The sequence below is a fragment of the Ornithorhynchus anatinus genome, chromosome 8, assembly GCF_004115215.2.
Source record: "Ornithorhynchus anatinus isolate Pmale09 chromosome 8, mOrnAna1.pri.v4, whole genome shotgun sequence".
Lineage (NCBI taxonomy): Eukaryota > Metazoa > Chordata > Mammalia > Monotremata > Ornithorhynchidae > Ornithorhynchus > Ornithorhynchus anatinus.
In genome coordinates this window covers 15,420,456-15,442,983 of record NC_041735.1, presented here as the reverse complement: position 1 = coordinate 15,442,983, position 22,528 = coordinate 15,420,456, and the positions used below count along the sequence as shown (strand labels likewise).

Sequence of the window (22,528 nt, the reverse complement as noted above, 5' to 3'; positions counted from 1 at the left end):
AATCAGGTTGTCCCACGTGGGGCTCACAGTCTTAATCCCCATTTTACAGATGAGGGAACTGAGGCACGGAGAAGTTAAGTGACTTGCCCACAGTCACACAGCCGACAAGTGGCAGACCTGGGATTCGAACTCATGAGCCCTGACTCCAAAGCCCGTGCTCTTTCCACTGAGCCACGCTGCTTCTCCAACATTATTATTTAATGTAAACCATTCTGACTGCAATCAACTGAGTTGGTAATATGAGGAAGAAATACATTTGAGACTGCTGTTAACAGTTACAATGTTATCTTTACCCAGGACATAATTGGGATAAATTTATAGCCATAGCTACAGCCTTTCCTTTTTTCAGTTCTCCACAAATGTGTAAGAAAATGTGCGCGGGCGCACACACACAAACACACACACATCCCACCCTACATTTTTAAAAATGATGCTGTCAATAATGTCATCTTATCCATGTCTGCAAGTGTAGACACTTGCAGTTCAAAAGATTGATGCATGGCTAACACACTCTTCCACACTGTGTGCACAAAAAGATAGATCCTTAATGTACTGTCTGCACTCTCTATAAAATTCCCATACATTGATCAGATTACAGGTTTACCAATCTGCATTTTTGATGCCTTAACTCCCCCTGCCCCTTCCCACCCCTTATATGACCCCATGTTCCCATGGAGAGCTATAGATCGGTAATTACTTGCCACCCACTCCCCACCTGGACTGAGATTAAGCAATCAACAGTGAATGGACTGAGGAGGAGCTCTGACCACAGCCTGTGATAGATTTTTCAAGGCATTGAAGAAAACCCTCAGCAGACAACCAAAGTTGCTGAACTGGGCAGGCAATTTAATTTAGAAATGGATGCTGGAGATGTCAATGAGTTAATTGCATCTCATTCAGAGGAACTGTTGTCTAACAAAGACCTCATAGAACATTGACAAGCCAATGCATCCCTGCAAGATGTCGAAATAGATTAAGAAGTTAGTTTCTCTACCTCCAGCTAAAATCTTGGCATTAAAAAATCTGGCACCAATTTTCTTCCCCAATATAGAGTAAGATCCTTTTGGGCAGGTATTGTGTCTACCAGCTGCCTTGTAGTATACTTTCCCAAGTGCTTAGTACAGTGCTCTTCACATAGTAAACAGTCAATAAATAATATTTATTGACTGATTCTAGAAAGTGGAGCAATTTATAAATAGTTTTGAAGAAGTCCCAAATGGAGCTCTTCATCTGAGTACAGAGCTGCTCAGAAGAAGTCAGCTGGCTACAAAGGCACTTTGTGAATAAAACAGACTTTTTGGTCCATCTACTAACCAGAATGACTTACGAGGGTCAGCCCCCTTCTTCAGCCTCCTGCAAAGACTAATAATCACTTTACAGCTCCTCATTTATTTATAATTGTGTTTCTTTGCTTTGAACTATTTAATAAATGTCATACAATAGTTTGGTGATGTTATCTTGAGAGTACATAGCATGGAATGGAATTTCATATTTGAGAGTGCATTTATAATTTACAACCCAGAAATCTCTGGCAAAAATGAACCCCATGATAAAATCACATTTTGGAAAGCTGGAATCCACTTGAATAGTGAGGTATTCCTGTATGTAGCTGAGACTGTAAACTTGTTTGGGGCAGGGAATGCATCTACCTAAATTGTCCCTAGTACAGTGATCTGAACAAAGTAAGCACTCAATAAATGCCACTGATTGATAATAAAATCAACAGTGTACTATTTAGCTCATTAAACCAAATTTTACTTCATTTTGGCAGAAATAATTTTAATAATGTACTGAAGGGTTAATGTTGCTTCCAAAGATTCCCAATTTATTGCCAGTGAGGTGCAGAAGCACTGGAATATTCCAGTTCAATCTGTTTTAAACAGTTGCTCTCAGTAGGTACTGATGCTGTCAGTATCTGGGGACACAACAATACAAATTGTTGAGCAGGAATAGAAGATGGGGTGTTTTCCATTATGCAGAGAAGAAAATCTCAATGGCAACCAGCCTTTCAAACAAGGTTTAAACATGCTAGTCAAAGGTAGGAGTGTACCGGAGGTTAGTAAAAAAAGATCACAAAACCAGGGTTGCCACAGGAAAGCATGCCAGCAGCAGGTTTCTTTAGACAAATGGCAATGATATGATTGTAGCCCACATTTTATATTATTGCTTCTGGAAATAAGACATTTTATAAAAAATACAAAGTATGCGGAATAACCTTTTTCCAGGTTATTAATAAGCCAAGTTACCTGTGAAAGGAAAACAGAATAAAATTCATAATTATAAATGTTCCGTGACTTATCCCTTTTTAATTTCTACATATACCTAGCTCTAATTACAGTCTTGAATTGAAATAAGGCAAAAAGTGACTTTCAGATCCTTCCTCGAAGAAGTGTGTTTTATTTTCTTATATGGAATCCCTATTAAGAAATGAATAGTAGACAAAGTTACTTGCAATTATCCCAGTGTAAATTGTGATGAAGTAGGAAATGAAATTGCCGAGGGCCAGTAACACCACAACGTTCGGGTTTCTTGCTGATTTGACTGACATAATCATTTTAATATTCTAAGCACTTGAAGGAAAAATATGCCACACTGGCATTCCCTTGGTCCAGTTATCTCAAAGGAAGGCTGAGTCTTTATTGGGGTTTCATATTTTTATCAATGAAGAAATATTTTCAGACACTGAAATTTCACTTTATAAATTTAATTTTATTCACTACTATCATTCAATAGTGAGTAGCAAATACATTTATGTACTTACATGCATATCCATAATTTATTTAGATTAGTATGTGTCTCAGCCTCTAGATTCTAAGCACACTGTGGGTGGGGAACATGTCTACCAACTCTGTTATTTTGTACTCTCCCAGTGCTCTGCATACAGTCAGTGCTCAATAAATACAACTGCTTGATATTGATATATTTGCAACTAGACCTAACTTCGATGGTAGCCTGACTGAAGCTGAGTTTTGAGAGTCAAGAGACCTGGCTGGGTTCTCGTCTTAATTCTACCAGTGTCTTTCTATGGGGATTGAGGCAAGACACTTAACCCATCTGTACCTGCATTTCTTCATCTGTAAAATGGGATAATAATAACTACTCTCTACCTCATAGATTGTGAGGATAAAGTGATATTGTTTATGTGAAAGCAGCTTGGAAAAATAAGACTACTATTCACAAAATGAGGTATTTTCTGTCTTGAGAAAGCCTAACTGAGAAGGGGATGATGATGGCTAGATTGATATTATCAACAGTTTTTGTTTTTTCTTAAAATTAGGTGTCTATACTCTTCACAGAATCTCATTTCAATATCATGTTGTCTGGTTCTTTGAAAAGAAATGTTACTTTGGGTGTGTGAAGTGACTGTCATCATTTGGCTTTTCTGAACCAAACTAGGATAGCAGATGCAAACTTATTTTATGATAACATCCAAGTTCAACCACAACTGTTCAAGCCAGGTTTTATTTTCATTTGTTTCAAATTTTGTGCTGCTGGTTACATCTGTTGATTCCCCTTCAGAGTAAAATATTCCTCAGGGTTACTGTCAGTCGACAAAGCAGTAACTAGAATCACAGCTGCAAGATTTGAAAAATCTGGGGTAAGCATCTTCCTTTACCTGAGAATAATTTCATCCCTGAAGTAGAACTTACATGCAAACAGTCCAACCTACAGTATACGAAATCTCAGTAGAATGGTAAAACTTGATATCCCAGTAAAACCCAGGGAATATGTAAGATGTGTCAAGACTTATGTATTTAGGCAAGGCAATAAAACTAGACAAATGGAAAATGGAAATGAAGACTGTCCCATTTCCAAGTGGATTTCAAAAGTCTCAGGCATGGCATTCCTTGCTTTGGATTATATAGTTTTTCACTTATCATCTTACAGATATTTATGACAGCTATCACCATTATTTTATTTATATGTTCATTATCTGACAGATATTTATTTTGGAATATATTTTATTGCTCCTTTAAAAATCATTTACAATCTGCTTTTAAAATTAAAATTAAAGAAGACTCCATGGAGACCCTGATTTCCCCAGATCAATGTGTCATTCATTCTGTTTGGAATGTAGTTTCTGCAATACTTATTTAGTGAATACCAATAGGCAGCTGCTCCCTGGGTGACAGTTTTAGAGCAGAAAGGCCAGCTTAATTTCCAATTTACTGAACTGGCCCATGAGTAACTTCAATTGTTGTCAAATTGGCTTTGAGACCGGAATCTGTCGCCACTCACACGGTATTGTTAATATTGCTATTATATTGCAACGGAACTGGAAACAGCCTGACCATGGGCCAACTCAATTTTCTCATTACATATTTCTCCCCTCACAGGTGGGAGAGATTTAAATCAAGTAATTAGTTCCAATTGGTTAGTATATGGGTGAAAGAAGGAAAAGAGGAAATGTAATTACGGATCCTAAAGAAAGACTGGTCAGAACTGCAAAATGCAGTTTTGCATTTTGCATTTGCAGAACTGCAAAACTCCAACAACTTGGTTGTTGGAACCATGCATGAGAACATGAGAAGCAGTGTGGTCTAGTGGAAAGAGCATGGGCCTGAGAGCCAGAGGACCTGGGTTCTTATCCCGGCCCTGCCACTTACCTGCTGTGAGACCTTGGGCAAGTCACTTAACTTCTCTGTGCCTCAGTGCCCTCGTATGTAAAAATGGGGATTCAATACCTGTTCAGTCTCCTACTTAGACTGTGAGCCTCATGTGGGACCTGATGATCTTGTATCTACTCCAGCGCTTAGTATAGTGCTTGGCACATTGTAAGCATTTAACAAATGCCACAATCATTACCATGTATTACATGTTAATCAACAATGGTCAAGTTTAATCTAGAACAATAGTGTTTTTAAATTTTGAAATAGAAATAGATTTCTAACAATGGTGTCAATAAGTATCCAAATAATCTATTGTTACTGCTCTCTGTCATTGGCTTTATCATCAACATCACTGTACAGTACACTGTACTAATACCTTCCATATTTAGTTTTTTCTCTCTGAAGAGATGAGAATCTGATAGTACATGTCTTCTTTAAATCAAAATGTCACTACACCTGGGAATTCTTACCCCTCTTGAGGGATTATTTAACCTTTTAAATATGATTTACTTGGTTGTGGGACATAGTAGTAAAGTCTATCAGGCTTCATCTTTGTTCCTCTACTCATTTAAGTGGGGGAGTCTACATAAACCTTCTGCAACATAGATCACTGAAATATTAAGAGGGAATGTTATAAGAGGAAGCAATCTTCTGACCTCCGCAGATCAGTTCATTGATAAATCTAGGGCAGAACTATTATTTTTTTAAGATGCTGAATCTCATTTGGCCTGAGTCCTTTAGACTGTAAGCTCTGGGTAGGGAACATATACATTATATTTTACTAACCCAAGTTCTTAGTACTGTGCTCTGAACATAGTAAGTACTCAATAAATATGATTGATTGACTCAGCAAACTCTCACAGTGTTCAAGAGCAAATCCATTCAGGTAAAATGGTACTGTTGAATAGACAGGAACAGCAAAGGAACAGGAAGCAGTAGAGTGGAAGAGGTAGAAGATTTTATCATGATTTACCTCAAAATTGGTTCTCATCTATAAGAGGCTCATTCTCCTAAATTGTCTTTTAATCTGTTTCTATGCTTTTTCCAGTTAGTTCTGTTTTTTGTCATCATCCCTTCCCCTTGCTAATTTTTATCTTCCCTGTACACTCATTAAATAAATATGTCTGGAAACTTATTAAAGGAGCACCCATAAATGCAGAGGGCAGAGAAAGCATTTTCCAGATACGGTGATGTATAATTTCAAATAATGTGGTCTAGTCATGGACTGCTTTGAAACAAATGTAGCTGATAACTCAGCATGGTATGTTCTGCGGTAAGCAGGTTAAGCCCTGGTACTTGAACAAATACTTTCGGAACTTCAGTAAGTTAAGAGGCAAATTCAAAAACCATGTCGGGGGCTGAGTGGCAAACATATCAACATAACAAAGATGATGGCTGAAGACACAAGGCAGACAATTTGGGAAGAAGTTGGGAGTGTACAAAAATAAACTTGTTGATAAAACAGTTGATGGTCCAGTTTTCTCCAACTGTTTTTCTAACCATATATACTGTATACTTTAATAAGTGAAAGGAATATATTTTAGAATATCTCTATCTTCCATTCCACCAGAAGAATTGGAGATATTTAAGCCAGGATAATGGTAACTGCCTGACCCAGAGTGATGGCCTTCTGGATGGAGGTGAAGGAGCAGACCTGAGAAATGTGATGAAGAAAAACAGACAGGATTTAGCAACAGACTGCATATGAAAATTGAAAGAGAGGTAGCAGTGAATGAAAATGCCAAGACTGTGCCGTTCAGAGATTGGGATGATACTGGGGCTTTCAATGGTGACAGGAATGATAAGTAGATGGGAGGTTTGGGGTTGGGGTGAAGATGAGGAATTCAGTTTTAGTTATACCTGAGCTTGAAGTGCAGACAGGAGATGTCTTGGAAGAAACAGGTAATACAAAATCATAGAGGATTTGACAGGTCAGGGCTAGTGAATTAGTTTTGGGAGTCAGCTACCTATAGAGAGTCTTTGAATATGTGAGGGTGGATGAGCTCTCCCAGAGAATGATTTTAAGGTAAGAAGGGAAGACCCAAACACCTACAGTTGGTGGGTGAGAGGTGGAAGAAGAAGCAGAAAAAGGCAATAAAAAGGAACAATAGAGAGGCAAGAGGACAACTAGAAGAGAGAACTGTGAAATTAAGGACTGTTAGGTGGTGTTTCCAGGAGAAGGAAATGGTCCACAAGATCAGGAGAGAGTGGAATTTATTAGGTTGGGCTTGGAGGCAAGTTGTTGGTGACCTTGTAGAGTATGGTCTCGGTGGAGTGAATGAGACATAACAGATAGTAGAAGGTCAAGGAGGGAGATGGAGGAGAGGAAGTGGAGGCAGCATGTTTAAACCTTCCATTCAAAGAGTTTGGGCAGGCATGGAAATAGGTAGATGGAACAATGGCTGCAGGGTACAGTGGGATCCAAAGAAGCATCAGGGTAAGGGGAGTGTATACAAAAATTGGAAAGTAGATTCCTCCCTTAGGAGTTAAGCTTTCAGTATGGATACATTCAAAGGACTAAGGATAAGAAACAAAGTCTTGTTTAATTTCTTGGACTTGGTTTAATTCTGGTCCCTTACCTTAATAGAATCAATTTATACAACACATTTGCTATCTCATCTTCTGTTCCAGTTCACTTTAAAACCAAATATAATGTTTAGAGTTATGTGTGAGCTCTTGTAAAGTTCCCATAACCAAGGCTGTCTTCAATCATCACTGTACCACTGCTATGTAACTTATAAAGTAGAGCATACACATTTTATACTCTACAAATATATCACTAGTGGGATTCTATGAATTTCAAAGGGGTTACCTAATGCCAGATTGCTTGCCCCATTATATAAAAAGTCATAGCATTTCCCATGACCTCACTCTGGAGAGAGCACGATAAGTTGATTCAAGTGCTGGTCTATGGAATCTCCTGTAAATACACTGTAAATTTCTTGTTTCATTCAAAGGGGCTAACAGCTACCTTAAGGTGAATACACCTCTGAGTTAGTCACACTGATGGACTACGTACTAAATTTGATTTTAACAAACCAGGTAACCACCACCTACTGTGAATACTACAAATCTAAGCTACTATGCCTAATTAACTACTGCATTTAATCATTTCATGATGCTTATTTTCCATCTAAATTCTTCCTCTCTGACTCATTTGGACTAAAATTGCAAGGAAGCGAAGAATCGAGAGCCCTAATCTCTCATTATGCTTAGACTAACCACAAAACCCCCCACTCATTAATATTGTACAACACCTTCTAATACAGCAATAAGGAAAGTAAATTGCAAAGGACCCAAACTAAGACAGCTCTTAAAACCCGATATGCCAAGATACCTAAATTTAATCCTGGGTCTCTGGCGATTAGGGCTAGTTGGCTAATTTGCTACCCCTCAGAAGCTTGATATCACAAGTGCAGATTTTTCCAAGTAGATTCAAAGAAGTCAGATGGGGAAACTTTGCTTTGAAATTCTTTTTTATCCAAGGCAGCACTGAATTATACCTTTCATGACACTACACAGCTGTTGCTAATAACAGAATTCAGTGTAAGTTCCCTACACTGTTCATTTCATGGGGAGCTTTTTATTTGATCTGAATGTCCAACTACCAACAAAATAAGACCATAGATCTTTTGTGGGGTGGCTAATGAAACCTAGAAAGTCTCCACCATGATTTTACAGGTTTCTATGCTGTATGGCAAAGTTCTCAAAGCAAAAAGCAGCACGTACCAGTCAACAGTAATAGCCACAGGCCTCTCCCCTCCTGGCAAGAAGAGAAAATACTCTAAAACATGTTGAATGTCTCTGAAGCTAAACAATGAAGAAACTACTCTTTCATACAGAGTATATGTAATATTTTTTTCAGAGGAAAAGTGAAAGAGAAGTCTATACAGTACAGACTCCTTCAAGTATAAATGCCTCGTTACATAGTATATACTTAACAGGCAGCTTCCAAATGTCCACGTAAGCAGCCAATTTAGTTAGCAATTACTTGGTTGACTACAATTAGTTGGTTGAATACCCCCCCCCACTCCCTCCCCCCAATTAGTGAGTGTAATTGCTTAACTATACAAAGATACCATTTAAGGCTCAATGAAGTGAACATGCAGTTTTACCCGGCACTCATTTTAGGTTCTTTGGAGGCTCATTTTAGGCTACTTGAAGAAGAGTGCAAGTGTTAGGCAGAATAAAAATCCAAGTAACTTCTATTTATTCATTCATTTAATGGTATTTATCAAGCACTTATTTTGTATATAGCACTGTACTAGGAGCTTGGGAGAGTACAATATAACAATAAACAGACATGATCCCGGACCACGGCAAACTATTCCATAATATGTAGTTGTGTGAATGACTGATAATTGCTGACTAAAATTCTCTACTTTTCTTGGGAGAAATGCAGTTGAGTATTAAACCTAGACTTCACCTTAATCCTTTTAAAATTTGTATATAATATATAATGCATTGCTAAATGCAATAATAGCATGCTTCCTGGATGGCTTTTATTCATACAGTCGTATTTATTGAGCATTTACTATGTGCAGAGCACTGTACTTTTACAGTTACATAGCTGACCTTTAGGGTCAGAGGCGATGCTACTGATATCACAATCTTTTTACTGGTAAGTGTGGGTGTGTCTGACAACCCAATATGTGAATGGAATAACGATCCTAAAAATAATAATAGTTGATAAGCACTTACTATGGGCCAAGCATTATACTAAAACACAGGGGCAGATACAAATCCATCAGATCATACACAGTCCTTGTTCTACTCAGTGTTGGTTCACAGTCTAAGAGGAAAGGAGAATAGATATTGAATCCTCACTTTCTAGATAAGTAACCTGGGGCACAGAGAATTTAAATGACTTAACCAAAGACACAGAGCAGGCAAGTGATAGAACCCAGGTCCTCTGACTCCAAGGCCCATGCTCTTTCCATTAGGCCACACTCATTTTGCGTCATGCATGTAAAGCTTCTCCTTTAGTATACTGTTGTAATCATTACCTACAGTGCCTGATATGCATTCCATTTTACTCCTTAGCTATCACAATATTTCCCAAGTTCCTACACCAAAACAGCGAACTCATTTTTGATTGCTGTATACCAGACAGTCCTGTCTTGTTTTACTATCACCTGAGTGTTCTCTGCTATACCTCATCATCTGAGATTTAGCTTCACCGAATCTTAAAAACCGAGGGAAGAGAAATGGCACTATAACATTAACGACTGGAACACAGGGGCTTGCGGGGCTGAAATTTTTTGGAATTTTCAGGGTGTGAGTTTTACTTGGGCAGCATAGCATGGGTCAGCGGCAAGAGCCTGGGCTTGGGAGTCAGAGGTCATGGGTTCTAATCCTGGCTCTGCTGTTTGCCAGCTGTGAGACTCTGGGCAAGTCACTTAACTTCTCTGTGCCTCAGTTACCTCATCTGTAAAATGGGAATTAAAACTGTGAGTGCCACATGAGACTACTTGATCACCTTGTATCCCTCAGCTTAGAACACTGCTTTGCACATAATAAGCACTTAACAAATACTATCATTTTATTGGGTTCACACTTGAAACACACAAATGCAAATCACCAAGATAAACACTTCCATATGAACTTCATTAAGTGGCACTTTGTTGGCACCAGAGACAATCATTGGGTTTTCTCTGGGACCGTCTGCATTTTGGGATTAGCAATAGCATTAGAATGTTTTACCATTATAAATGAAATTTTAGGATTTAGTTTGTTGTCACTAAGAGGTAGTGGTTGGCTGACTAATTCAGCTTTTTAAGGCAATCTGTGATCCGCTTTAATTCACAAACACTAGTGTGACATCTGGAGTGCAAATATTGACTAAATATTAGTAGTTTAGATCCACGTAGGATTAGTCCACACAGAATGAGTCAACCACTGCCTCCTCATTTTCCTCTAGGCTTTTTGACATATAAAAGTGTTTAAGCATCTGAACCTTTTTGATTTCCCACGACTCTATTGCCTGCATTATACGGTATGGATTGCAGATGACCAGGGCACGCTGACATTAGAAAAAAGTTTCCAAAGAAGTCATTAAGATGTTGATGGCTGCCAGTGTCTCCAATCTGCTTCCACTGATACTGTGATAATAACAAGAATGCTGCGGGCACCGTGACCTTTTTGCATCATCGTTATGAACCAAGGCGTTATCTAAAGCCAAGAAACCATCCAGACTATTTCATGATTATAAAAGGTGGTATGGACAAAGGCAGCAGAACCAGTGGAGAGAGTAGGCAGAGCTTTTGCATGAGTAGGCTAAGCAGTGGAAGCCAGAATGTTCAAATTATCAACAACAGCGGGATATTTGTAACAGTTCTCTTTCTTGTCACTAAGCCATATGAAGTATTTGCTATGGAATTATTTCCGCATCCACTATTGCTAAGCTACTTAACCACAGAGAGTTGAAGCTAATCTCAGTCCTATCCGAGAGCAAAGATAGGCGACTCTTTGGTGCCAGTGTTTGATGTCTAGGTTTGACTCTTCTAGTTCTAAGTAGTCTCTAGTACATCAATACATCACTTCTCAGTGCTCCTTTTGTTTGGGCACTTCTCACTTGGTCCTAGTGGGAAAATATTTTTATGATTGCGTTTCAGTTCTGGGTGAATTTATTCTTTTTTATTTCACATCTGCAGGGAGCTCGAGGGCCTAGGGAAGCAAAAATGTTTTCAATGGTAAAAATGTGTAGTCACTCAAAGGAAAGTGGAGAAATGGAAAGGAGCATTTGTAGGTAGGGATCACTTAATGTTCTGCGCATATGGCTTGTAGAGAGTTGACTATTCACTACACTATTGTTATCCGGTCCTCACCTACTCAATTATAGGGTCTTTTTTACTGCTTTTGGAAAGTCATGTGCTTGGTCATATGCTGGGAGTGACCAGTAGCACATGGCTGAGGTCAGGGGGGCAATTTGTGCCCCCCCCAAACCCTAATGCTAACATCCTTGGCAGCAGATAACTTTGGTGCCCTCACCCATTCTATATGTCCCTTAACTCAAGCATTCACATCCTCCCTCAAAAACACTGTGGATCTTCACAACTAATCCAATCACTGGTAATAAGATGTCAAAGACGTTCTTCATTGGATTTTCACAATAGGCAGGTGAAATAAACTACAGCTCAAAATTACTGGTATATCTTATTAGTTTATGACTTTACCTGAGACCTAAAGAAAGTGGGACAAAAACACTAAAACATATATTCCAATAAATCATTGACTTTTGGCAACTTTAGTGCCTTTTTTTAATGGCATTTGTTAAACACTCACTATGTGCCAAACACTGTACTAAGCATTGGGGTAGATTCAAGTTAATCAGGTTAGACACAGACCCTGACCCACATGGAGCTCACAGTCTTAATCTCCATTTTACTTAGGAGGTAACTGAGGCCCAGAGAAGTGACTTGTCCAAGGTCATACAGAAGACAAGTGGCAGACTCAAGATTAGAATCCAACCCCTTCTGACTCCCAGGACCGTATTCTATCCATTACACCACACTGCTTCTCTTTTTATCATGAAGCACGTAAGGGGTACCAGTTCTATTGAGCAGCATCCTTGGTTTCTGAACGATCTTATTTAAGGACTCCCAGCCTATCCCAAGTGGGGAAGGTGTTAGAAAAAATGACCACAAAAATTTTCCACTTTATCCAAACTAATCTCATTAGTTGACCTTTATATCATCAACCTCATGTATACATCAGTGTACTTCTGCTTGTAGTACACTGGAGAAGGCACATAAGAGAGTGCAAGAAAAGTTGGGGAATTTTTCCAAGAGGGATTTACAACCTAACTGGAGAGACAAGTGGATCCAAATAGCCAAATATTCAATCTGCAAAATCATATGGGACAAGCGATTTAAAGTTAAAAAGAAAGCTAAACCACAGAGTAGATGAGTACAAGATATATGCAAGTGTTAAGGTATCTGTTGGGTGGCATCGATAAGGGTTTAGAATGCCTTTGGACTTTGGACTAGAATGCCTATGGGAGACCTTTGGTGCAGGGAAGGGACATTTTCAGCAGAAATGAGAAAAGAGGGAGAACAATCAAGGGAACTGTGTGGAACAAAGACAGGAAAAGTCATAAGTGAGATAAACTCAGAGGGTTGGCTAGAGAGGAGTGAAGAACACAAATGGGGATGTGGCAGAAGAGAACTGGGTAGATAAAAAAAAAGAAAGACAGGAGAGCTCTGAAGCTGATGGTTAGGAGCTTGTTTTATGGAAAAAAAAGCATCATCAAGACTAAGATCAAGTAGCCTGATAAATTATGCCACTAAAAATTTACCCCTCTGCCTACCCTTACTGTTGGTCCAGAGGAAGGAGCTTTGCTGGGAATCAGGATTGCTGGGTCTATTCCCTTTTATCCTGGAAACTGGCTAACATGGGTGAAGAGCATATGTCTACTTTGCAATCTCTGCCTGCCTCTTTGCCCATTGTACTCAATGTCGCACGAGAGGTTGGAATTACAGAGTGCAAACTGTGTGGTGTGAGAGCCACAGACTCTGTTATTAGATCCTCTGTACAACTTCTCAGACCCAAGGAATGAAGCTCCCATGTTGGTTGTGACAGGATATTCCATCATCACCAACAACGCTGGGGTCAAAAGATATTAGGATGTTATGTAAAAAATAGAATAGCAATTTGTCGGAAAGAATAGATCTGTTTGAATAGGAATGAGCCAGGGAAGAACTGATATTCCTATACTGTACTAAATAAAGGTGCTGGAAAATTTGACTAGCCATAATAAGGGAGAACAGATGACTGAGGTCACCCAAATGGCTCCAATGGGTTGAGCTGCAATCCTTAAGAAAAAACAAACAAAAAACATTTAGTAAATCACAAACTCAAAAGTTAAGACCCAAGGGAAGGGTTCTGGGAGATAGCCACAATACACAAACTGGCCCTGTGTGAAGTGATTCAACTGGAGACTTTGAAGACCCTGTTTTCAAGAGTCAGCATCCAAATTAGCCCCGAACATTACAAATAGAAAAGGAAAAATATACAGGAAAGGATACTGTTTATAATAGGTCACACAAAGGAGATTTTGTCAGAAGCAATGCCTGTATATTTTCTACTCATGTGTGTTCACTAAGTCAGATATATGAATGGAAGATAATAGGATGTTGACAATGCGGTCTGATAGAAGGAGTTCAGGGTTGGAAATTGAGCAGAGTTCTAATTCTAGTTCCTCCCCCAGCTTGCTATGTAACCTTGGGCAATTCAGAGTCTCTCTGTGCCTCAATTTCTTCATCTTGAAAATAAGACTGCAGTACCCATTCTCCTTAACTTTAGGATTGTGAGCCTCATAGGGGTCAGGGACTATGTCTGTTATGGTTTCCCAGTATCTACCCAGTGCTAGTGAATACTTAATAAGTACTATAACTAAATAGCTGGTTCTTTTTGCTTTATAGTTTAATAATATATTAAATCAATACACTTTGTATTTTCTTATGAAGACGTAGAACAATAACTTTGGGCCTACATCTTTGATTAACAGTATGTAACTGTATTTTCCATGGAATTTTCTTTCATTTGCATGACTTTTTGTGGGGCAATGGAGTGGCTCTCTCCTGTCTTCCATGAGGAAGACTGGAGAAATGCTAAAGGAAACTTTTTCTAACAAGAGGCCACAGAGATTTGAGATCTGCTCAAGGAGCCTGTATGTAACAAGAGGTGATCATAGATTATTTGACTGAGTTTAATCTAAACTACATGCTGAGGGCTTCACAGTGAATTATCCCTTCAAGTTGTTGTTTTCTAACCCACTGATTTCCTTTCTGAAAGAGCTGGTGATGTTCAGTGTTTATTCCAAACCATTTAAGAAAGCAGCTGTTTATTAAAGTGCCAACAGCGATGATTAATTTCTGATGCTCTGAGTGCATCTGTTTTTTAGTAAATGACATCACTGCAAGCAAGCCGACACCAAAATCTGGGGCCCATACTAGAGAACTAAACTGCCACATTTGTTCTGTGAACAGATATCCATTTCACTAGAGAAAGTTCTAATAATAAGTCAAACGTTCAAGTCATAGCCATGCCAGTTGGCATCTTTAAAAGTACTGGCACTACTTTAAAAAAACTCATGGGTTAACCACGTTTATATCAGAATCGCTAAAGAGGACAGCTGTTAGCTGAATTCCAAAAGTGGTGATTGATTTATGATGCATTAAATTACATCTGTATGGAATTAAAAAATGGGCTGTGAACTATGGGAGATATAACATCTGTCAATGAACAAATATATGATCTAGATTTATACTGTAGCTTAGGCAAAATAGAAACAGCTCAGTGAATCTCATTTTGATGTTTGTGAACAGAGGCATCACAAGAAGTTGAACTTGTCTCAACTCTCTGCACCAGGAGTAGCAATGTATGGTTGTTAAATTAATTCAGCCAGGCTACAGATGTGGCTTGGTTTTCTCTGGGAATTCTGCCTGAAACCAAGCAATGAAACCTGGCTGCACTGAGACATTCGGGCCACTCAGCCCACCACAAATGTGCAGACTAACGGAGCCTAGAAAATACTGGTACCAACATTTTGAATCAAGTTGGTAAGACTACATCTCTGCAAATTACTTCTAGGAGTTGCAAGGATATTAATAAAACCACAAACCCATCTCATTCTTCTTCAATCTCAGAACTATACAAATTGTTGTCTACTCCCTTTTATGTCACCTTGAACCTGAATGTAATCGCTGGAAAATTTCACATTTCCTCAATACCACCTTCTCCTACAATTGGACATTTAAAATGTTATATTGGCTATTTATGTGGCACTTGAGGGAACTGTGAGTCACTTATAGGGAGAGGTCAGTGGAGATGTGTGCTAGGCTCCTTGGCTCTAACCGGTAATTATTTAAAGAACTATCCTTTGTTGTAAATATTATAATAACAAAAGTGTATTGCCGTGCACCAAAGTTGCCACTCACCAGGTAGAAAAAAGTTATAAGAACATAAAGTTATTCCAAGTAGCAAAAAAAAACCCTCAAAATATCACTTTTATAGGCTATTCTATCTCAATAAAATTTTAAAAAAGTATCAGTATATCCATCTAGCAAACCGTGGAGCACTTGGAGTCAAGGGGTGCAAGCATATTCAGGGATTATAAAAGAGACAACTGAGAGGTTCAGGGGATTGAGGGGATGCTGCAGATATTAGGTGCTACATTAGGATGGATGTGAAGAAGGAAATCACGGAATTGTTCCTCAAGCATCAGTTACCACCATCCAACTAGTCTAACGAAGTTAAACCATTTGCTATGTTCTATGCTCAACCTGAAATGTTTTCAATAAGCAAATCGTCATTATTACAATTGCATTTTTCAATATAATGTTAAACTTCTGACGCTCATCAAATTAGTATAGGATCATAGCCTCAGATATGATAGATTGTACCTACAACAAAGAAAATAATGGAGTGACTATGATTCCAAAGGGAGAAAGAGCCAGGTAAAAGAGGGCTTAATCAGGGAAGACCTCTTGGAGGACATATGACCTTAATAATGCTTTTGAAGATGAGGAGAGTGGTGGTCTAGCACATCCAGAGGGATAGGAGGTTCGAGGCTAATGGGAAGATCGGAAAGAGGTCAGTGGTGAGATAGATGAGAAGCGGAGACAGTGTGTAAGCTGGTGCTAAAGAGTGAAGTGTGTGGGCTGGATGGTAGTAGGAGATCAGTGAAGTACATTATATTGTTGTATAATTGCTGGAACACTGGCATGCGCAGAATGAACTGGAAAGGTTTTTCAAGATAATATAATTCTGTATAGGATGAAAGGACTGTGTCAATGCATTCAAATGATTACTGTATATAACATTCTCCTTGGAACAGGGCTCCATTTGGACAGTTTTAGTCATTATAAAGTGCCATATAGATGCCCTTTGAGTTCAAAGGACATGACTAATGGTGAACTTTGACTATGAGTATATGTATGGTTGTGCATGTTTCAGTCAGTCAACTGTATTTACTGAGTGCTTACTCTGTGCAGAGCACTGTACTAAGTATTTCAGAGACTACAGTGTAACAATAAACAGATATATTTCCTGCCCACAATATGTGTGTGTGTGTCTGTCTAAGTCTAATGAAGAATCCACAGTCCTGGCCACAGTGTGTGCATAAAAAGTCAGTCCCTTAAGTTATTAAAGTAGTTATACACAGATGAGTATACTAGATTGAACACTTGCAAGAAGGGATATTTTGTTAAAATGATATCTTAACAGCAACATACTTTTAGTTCAACTTCTTCTTAGGTAAGATGAACAATCAAGCAGACTGATTCAAATCACCAACCTATATTTTATGTTTACCAGACTAGGATAAATAAGAGCTTGTAGCTTAATGGCAGGAAGTTAGTCTTTGATGTTCTTTTTTATTAATTGCATATTTTAGACTTTGCAATCTTTGAATGATAATATAGTATTTGGATGAATATGTACATGAATGGGCCTATCTGTGGATGTGAATCTATGGGGATAGATTTTTACTATCCAACAAACTAGCAATTCCTTTAATATCATTGCAATAAGGGGAGAGTGTGCCATTTAAAGATATCCTTGGGTACCTTTAAATTTCATGCTGTTTTTATTACTTCATTAGACGGTATCTTCCACAGTTTTAAGCTAACACTGGCAGAGTTGAGAGATGTCAGTGTTATTCCCTTCCTGTCCTCATATTTCAAGTAAGCAAATCCATTTGTAACATATGCCACAAGTTGCCTGGGTTTGCTATTTATATGCATAGTCCTAAATGAGATAGCATTTGCTTCAGTAGAACCCGCTGAGGCTTGAGGATATCAGCACACAAGGTCCCTGTATGCCGACATTGGTACCTATAGGAAAACTTCATATCTAAATGAGTTAGCATAATTTCATGTCACCTCATTGGAGAAGTTTTGGGTTACCAACTTGATTCCTGACTAACATGAAATCGATGCTATAAATGCAATGCTGTGATAGCAAAATGGTAGCAGTCATTTTTTTCAGAAGATTCAATTATAAAGCCAGTTCAGAGAAGGCAAGGTAACCAGTGAGATTTGTACAAGTCTGTAGGTGGTATGGTTTGCAATGATATTCTTAGTTTCCACCACTCAAGCTTTGGCAATACTTTTGGTTTCTAGTGCAGGTCCATCTTAGCCTGTCTGCATTTCAAGATTTAATCTAGAAATTTAAATCCCTGAGCATGTGTTTTCAATGCTAAAATACTCTCTAGAATACTGGATTGCATTTAACTCATCTCTAAGCGTTGGTTAGTATGAATTATCATTATTCACATTATTAGTGAACAAAGTAACTGATTTTCCTGCTTCCCTCCCAAGTTCTTAATAATAATAATGATGGTATTTGTTAAGCGTTTACTATATGCAAAGCACTGTTCTAAGCGCTGCAGAGGATACAAAGTAATAAGGTTGTCCCACATGGTGTTCACAGTCTTAACCCCCATTTTACAGATGAGGTAACTGAGGCACAGAGAAGTTAAGTGACTGGCCCAAAGTCACACAATTGACAAGCGGTGAAGCCAGGATTGGAACCCATTACCTCTGACTCCCAAGCCCACGCTCTTTCCACTGAATATTCTGCTTCTCCCACTGAGCCATGCTGCTTCTCATCATCCCTTAGACCAACACTATATAAGAGCAGCTCACTGGTTTAAAAGTAACTCACTTCTAAATGACTGACCACTGAAACCAAATGATGTGTCAGTTCCACTGTAGAGAGATTTTGCTTATCTGTGTGTCTTCAAGGGCAGGTTAAAGAAGCCCAGTTTGGGTAGGAATATAATTGATAAACCTCTGGAAACAGTAAGCATACATTTAAATGAGGCATTTTCATTATTTGATGTTTGGTATTCTTGTATTGTAAGTGTAATGCAGGAAGGGTTCATGTTTTCAGGGTGAAACCATGAAAATCAAATGGGCCTCCATCTTGTGTAATTCTTCATTCTTTTTGTGATTTCCATATGTCTCATTTCCTATGTTCCCTGAGCATTTTGGGTATTGCCTTTTAACTGTGATTCATGTGGTATATGGAATGTGGAAAAGATAATGCCTTGCTTCTTTCATGACCACAACTTTGAAGAGATGCAAGAGATTGCAAAAAGAGCAAGGAATGGAGTTTAGGGTTAGCATCAATTCCAATCCTCTGGCAGGCTGAAGTCAAATCCTGAAGGTTATTTTTAATACAGTGTTTCATCATTTAATCTATGAAAGGTTTAGTACGCAAGTTGCCAGAGTAACAATTTAGATTTCTTGCATGGAATTAATATCTTTCAGCTCTTAAAGCATTGGAAAAATGAATATTAGTCAAGTATTTAGTTGCTAAGATACCAACAGACTTCGGTAGAACCATTTAGAAAAGTCCATGAAAGTGCAGAACACCGAAGTTTAAAGTATTTTCTCTTCTGTACCCTACCACTACTGTTTTCAAACAATAAAAAACAAAGAAACTTTTCATGTTCAATCCCCACTTACTGAAGCCTAAAATCCTAAAAATTGCCATGTGAAGATGTTGACATAGTAGTCATCATTTTGTTGAAGAATTTTCAAAGTGAAATTCATCTTGTTTTTACCTCTATGTCCATCCTTCCCCACCATCTCTAATTATTTCAATTTCCTCGGATTAAGGACTGTCCCTCACTATCCACCTTACCCTGAGGAGAGATACCTCTCTCTTTTCCCATGGGATGTAGAGGACAGGTCCCTGGAACTTGTTTCTTGAAAGGTATGTGCTAGAAATAAAGAACACTTGTCTATGTACCCCTTATACCCTTTGATACCCCTCCCCTTAGCCCTCTCATACTTATGTATATAGTCTTATCCATTATTTATTTTACGCTTATTCTCTTCTGATGTCTGTCTTCTCTTGGAGACTGTAAACTCCTTGTAGAAAGGGATAATATCTACCAACTCCTTGATATTTTATTTTCCCAAGTGCTTAGTACAGGGTACTCTGCACATTGTAAGTGCTCAATAGATACCACTGTTTAATTTATTGATTGACAGAAGCAAGACAGGAAGGAGCTGTAACAGCAGGTGGAGTCCAAGGAACCAAGAACTAGGATTCTTGGATGTCAAGAAGTTGTAACAAGGTGCAAAGAAGAGACTACCAAGTGTGGACAATGTGAGCACGGAAGAAAGCACAATTAGGTGGAAGGGCATGGGATTTTGGAGTCAGGAGAACAGGGTTCTAGTCCCAGGTATTTGCCTGTTCTAACTTCTATTTAGCTATTTAACTTCTCTGTGCCCATTTTTATTGTAGCTATAACCACATAATCATATTTCTTTCCCCAGAGATGCAGCTGGAAATCCAAATAAAACCCCCAGTGAATTTAGCCCAAGCTGCGATTACTCTATATCACTTCCATAAGCACTTGAGAAGCAGTGTGACCTAGTGAATAGAGCATGGGCCTGGAAACAGAAGGACCTGGGTTCTAATCCTGGCTACACCACTTGTCTGTTGTGTGACCTTGGATAAGTAACTTAACTTCTCTGTGACTCAGTTACCACATCTGTAAAACAGGGATTAATTCTGTGAGTCCCATGTGGGACATGGACTGTGTCCAATCTGATTAGCTTTAATCTATCCCAACAGTCAGTACAATGCCTGGTACATAGTAAGCGGTTAACAAATACCATAAATGGAGAATTTTGATGTAGGCTTTACCAGCTTAATTTTCACAATCAGTCAGAAGTACTTATTGAGTACCCAGACTAGGTACTGTTGGAAGTTACTTAGGGAGACCAAGACACATATCTTACTCACAGATATAGGTCAAACACAAATACATAAGCATACAAGTAGACAAAGAGAAAATGACAGATTCATTTCACATTAAATACACACATATAAGTGTAATATAGACTGTATATGATTACACATAATGGGATAATTGGATCTAATTTACAAAAATGTAGAGTACATAAATGCTAGTAGTAATAAAAGGAGCTACAATATCAGAGTTAATATGGGAAGGCTTCATGGAAGATTTTTTTTTAGTGAATTTGGAATTTGTAGAAGGATATAATGGGCAAGAGAGAGGTAGCATTTCCAGCAGAACAATGACTTCAGCAACTCTTCACTAACTTGGAAGTGTGGAGTGAAATTTCTAGGGTATACTGTGTGGTTTTTTTTCTCCCTTTTAGTATTTATTGCCTCTGTGACAGCTGTGGAGTGATAATAAACCACTAACTGGTACATTGCCAAGACCTCACCATTTGTACTTGTTCCTGTAAAGAACAGAATGACTCCATTTTCATCAGAAAACACTGCCCCTTTCACCTGTCTCTCTGCTTTTCCAACTCATTATTCCTTCAACCAACAACTTGTTGAACTTTTCTTTTTTCCTGGGATGGCACTACAGAACATCATGTTGAGATTAATAATGCTCTACTAATTATATTTCATGTGAACATTTCTTGTTCTGAAGAGTCAAAGCTGAGTGTACAGTACAACATGTGCAGTTGTACGACCAGTTACTATAGTGATCATGCAAATGATGGTATTAAATGGTGTGGTCATCTGTCAGTGATACTCTCTAAATTATTTTCTATTTCTTATGACCCACCCATTTGCTCTGCAGTATCCACAAATAAGTCAACCATTTTTTTTCTGGGTCAAAGTACCCCTTTTTCTAGTAGTTCTTAATAATATGAGGTTTTCCTTTTGCATTGGCTTCCTGGTCATAACAGCTTAATGTCCAGAAAGCCATGCCCAATTAAACAAGGAATAAAAGTATTTCTAGATCTTCCTTTACAATTTTACTAGTTTTCAAAGCAGAACAAGGTTCAGTTTTCTGAGGGGAAAGAGGATGCCACGATTTTGTCTTGTTCTCTGCCAAATTGTAACACTTGTCCAAACCTTGGAGAGGCACATGTGTGATGGCTTTCTCGATTTTGGAATAGTGTCACTATTTTTAAAGCAGAAATTTTCCTAGTTACAGTTTTTCTTTGATGGTACTCTACTTCATATGAAAAACAATTCCACATAATTCATCCAACAGAGCAAAAATGCTCACCAATCTCTCAAAATATGCACTTTGTCCTCTTTCACAGATAACAAACATGTGATACAACTGAAGTTTGCATTTTTCTAGATGAGTGATAATTAGGATAGAAAACCAGATCTCTCACAAGATTTGCAGAAGGTCAAAGTTGTTTTCAAACCTACTAAATACAAATAAAAAAATGCTCCGACCCCTCAAGGCACTTCTTGTGGGGTAACTCATTCTTATCACTTATCCACTTCTAAGCCTGGACTTTTCCTAAGGCAACGCAGTGCATTGTTAAATCCCGTACCACGGAAAGTGCTTTGCTATGGGCCTTGTTGCTGAACCTGATATCCTAAACATTTTCATTAAGAGCATTCTTTATGGTAGACATTATCCCCCCAGGTAGCAAGTGGTAGGCAGCTCTGGAGTGAGTGTGCTGCTGAGGTTATGCACAGTTAGCTCTTCAGAGTTTGCAGGCTAGCTGAGCTTGTTCTTGATAACACTCCGAATCCTTTTCAGTTGATTTTGTAAGTATGCTGCGCATGTTTGGGAACTTACCACTGGGCTCTGAGATCTTTAAGATGTCTCGGATTGTGATTCCAAACCACGGGACAGCAGTTATGATCCATGTGGCTTTTCCTGAGGGCTGGTCTGTCAGGGTTACTGGGAAAATTCTGACGGTGAGAGAGGTAAGAGTGAGATAAGGTGAATAGGTTCGTGTTCGAGAAGCGAAACATACAGATTGGGTTGTGGTGGGGTAAAGTGAAGAAAAGTAGTAGTGGGGAGAGAGTTGATTCAGTGCCAATCAATTGGTCGGGAGGTTCTACTTGATGTGGGGAGAGTTGAGAAATCACTGGGGATTTTTGAGGAGTGGAGGAACATAAGTAAATGATGATTGAGAAAAACATCCCTATGCTATAAGATTTAG

At 38.6% G+C, this 22,528-nt stretch overlaps 1 long non-coding RNA gene across 1 annotated transcript in view; it reads right to left on the bottom strand.

Moving 5' to 3' along the window:
• LOC114813841 overlaps nt 1–22,268 on the bottom strand; it is a 32,973-nt gene extending 10,705 nt beyond the window's left edge. Inside the window, exon 1 of the long non-coding RNA XR_003761602.2 lies at nt 22,159–22,268. This is a non-coding gene — a long non-coding RNA (uncharacterized LOC114813841). The remainder of the gene's footprint in view (nt 1–22,158) is intronic.
• Nucleotides 22,269–22,528: the final 260 nt, after the last annotated feature.